The 3,089-nt window shown below is 40.0% G+C and overlaps 1 non-coding gene across 1 annotated transcript; it reads right to left on the minus strand.

The window, feature by feature from the left end:
• Positions 1-2,412: 2,412 nt before the first annotated feature.
• Positions 2,413-2,519, minus strand: LOC132823049 (U6 spliceosomal RNA). Its single transcript, XR_009645492.1, has one exon. It is a non-coding gene; the product is annotated as a U6 spliceosomal RNA (small nuclear RNA).
• Between the last annotated feature and the right edge of the window lie 570 nt (positions 2,520-3,089).

The following is a 3,089-nucleotide window of genomic DNA, read 5'->3' on the forward strand; positions in this document are numbered from 1 at the left end:
AGTTTCTCTCCAGGCTTTTGGCTCCCATGGGTTTGCTCATCCTCACTCTTTTCCTCACTGAGCTGACCTTCAGCCTTCATCGCCATCCTTTTGAGCTGACCTTCCTGTCTGAGGGCCAGTTTCTGAAGTTCAACCTCCCTTTCTTTCTTCCTTTCCTCTCTCTCTTTCTGCCTCTCTTTTTCTTTTTGTTCTTCCAAAGCGATTCTTTCTATTTCTCTTTTCTCTGCTTTAAATTGTAATTCAAACGGTTTCATTTCTGTTGCCCTTTCCTAGTTCTTTTGCCTCAAACTCAAGATGTTTCATTTTCAATTTAAATTTAGCCATCTCTATAGATTCTGATGGTGTTTCTAGCAAACTTAAATGCTGAGCTTTGGATGTAATTATCTCTCCTTTCCTCATGGAAGGAGGCAGCTCCAACTCCAGCTTGTTTGCTAACTCCAGCAGCTTGGCCTTAATCACCTTTTGTAAAACCCCTAAGGCCACTTCTTCCACCCCCAGAAAACTCCTGGTGACTGAAAAAGCTATTGCTATCCCAAGCACTATCAAATTCAACACCCAGAACAAAGGACACTAACACCTGCCACTTGCAGCCCTCGAGTCCAACAACTCTAATCCCCAGTTTGGAACTACAGAACAAATCCCAAAAAGAGCCCCCAATTTGGTACAGACCAGGCAGACCCCCTCAAAAGATTTCAGGAAAGTAGCCCAGACTCTAACTTTGCTAGTTGTTTGAAGCAGATGTAAGTGGATATTCCAGGAGTGATGTAGCTGGCCTAACCACTTTCTTTGAAATAAAACCGAATTTAATTGCAAGATTCCCGAATGAAACAAGTTAGAACAAAATACAGAATAACTTAACCCATCCAAAACCCCAACAAATTATCCCAATTTAAAGATGTTGTTCCAAATACTTGCAACAATCCCCATAAACACCCCGGGCAAAAAAAAAGAAAAATCCAACACAGGTTCTTCGAGGAGAGATGTCAGAGAGAGGAAGGATCAGCCTGGACCTGCTTCTTTGGGTCCAGTAGCTTTACAACTGACTGTCTGCTAAACCCAAATGAAACTCACGCTGGGAGAACTAGCCATTCCCTTTTCATTGTGTAAGTTTTTTTTAACTTAAAATCCTTTTGCCTGAGGCATTATCTGTTAGCTATAATCAAATTGACCCTAAACCCTTTCATACCGAGACCATTCAAAGTCTCTTTGTTTACGACCCCTCTGAAAAAAACCCAAGCACAACCTAACCTTGTTAAAGTAGCAGCATCATTACACATAGCTGACACCAAGATGTTGTTGTTGCTGTTTACGGCATAGCTTGAAGTTGTCCTGGTCCCATGTCCAGCATTTGTCTTCTGCAGCAACATCGATCAAAATCAATGGTGTTTTTGCTCATCCAGTCAGTGTTTCTGGGCATTTGCTTCTACGGAATTTTTGTAATTTGTACCTTCAGCAGAGTCACTGTAAACTATTATTGAAATATATTGGACATACATTAATGCAAGATGCACCTCCAATACATAAAACATTTGTTTGGTTAAAAAATAAGCTGTCAGTTTTAAGTGCTCTTTTAGATTGTCGTTATGTATTAGGGCAAGCATAATATGACTTGCAAGAGTGTGACTGACCCAGGAATCGGGGATTTGTTTGGTGGTCAACGTTCAATCAAATTAATTGAGTGCCTCCTGCTGATGTCTTTTAGCCTGTGGCACAATGGGAGCCGCAGCCTGTTGCAGTATTTGCTGGCTGATTTTTAGGATTCCAGAAGCAAGGTTGCAACTTTGACATGGGCTTGCCCTGATACACAGTTTACTATTGTCTGTTAAATTACCAAACAGAAATTGAATAAATACACATCCACCAGAATGTATTTATAAAGGAAGTTCCCAGTGAGTCCAACAGTTCTTCTGCACATTTTGGGACCAAGGGATGCCAGGCCCAAAATCAAATTGGAGAGGGTGCAGAAGAGACTTATTAGGATGCTGCTGGGGCTGGAGGCTTGAACTATAGGGATAGGCTGAGACCTTTCTCACTGGAGGAAACAGATTAACAGGTGATCTTTTAGGGGTTTATAAAATCATGAGGGGCATAGATAAGGTGAATAGCCAAGGTCTTATGGTCTTTTCCCTGGGGTGAATGATTCAAAATTGGAGGGCATATTTTTAAGGTGAGGGGAGTAAGATTTAAAAGTGACCTGAGGGCACCTTTTCACATAGAGGGCAATTCGTATGTGGAATGAACTACCAGAGGAAGTGATAGTTGTAGGTACCATTACAACATTTAAAAGACATTTGGACATGTTCATGAATAGGAAAGGTTTAGAGGGATATGGGCCAAAGTGGGACTATGGATGAGTTGGCATGGATGAGTTGGACTGAAGGTCTGTTTCTATGCTGTTAGACACTATGACTCTTTGACAACACTCTTGTCATGAATTTGCATGTTATTCTTGCGCAGGGCCTCTGCTGATCTTCTGTATATTGTTCCAATTTTAGGAAATGTGCTGCCAAGGTGAACACAGGAGTTGTCCTTTAATTGACCACTTAAGAGACTCAATTGGGCACCAGACAGCTGCCAATCTGCCACCTTTCCTATTACTGACAAAGTGGAAGGGCAGGCATTAAGAACAATTGAATGTCTTCCTGTGCCACTTCACAAACTTTTCTACCTCCAACCTCACTGCTGGTGGCCTCTGAAAATTGCAAGTATTGAGGATGCAAGATATCTAATCAAATCTTGTTGTAGATATTCTTACACTGATATAAGCAGTGCAATCTAATTTTCTAGAAGAGAAAACTTCTTAAAAACTATGGAATAATGTATACTTCTGATGGGAACTCATAAAATTATTTTATTCTGATTTGGTTCAGTTTATCAGATTTTCTTTCAGACTTTCGAGATTTTAACAAATACTCGACTGCACAATTATTACATTTTGTAGACATGAATACTTCAACATCTGGCCACTTGATTTATTACTGATTCCTTATTTTTGGTATCAACATTCATTCTAGATCAAGTTATTTCATTGGTTAGTAATTCAATGTTGATTTTTAAATTTGAGATGTCCTATGAATAGATTGAAAAGC

The sequence above is a fragment of the Hemiscyllium ocellatum genome, chromosome 15 (assembly GCF_020745735.1).
Source record: "Hemiscyllium ocellatum isolate sHemOce1 chromosome 15, sHemOce1.pat.X.cur, whole genome shotgun sequence".
Lineage (NCBI taxonomy): Eukaryota > Metazoa > Chordata > Chondrichthyes > Orectolobiformes > Hemiscylliidae > Hemiscyllium > Hemiscyllium ocellatum.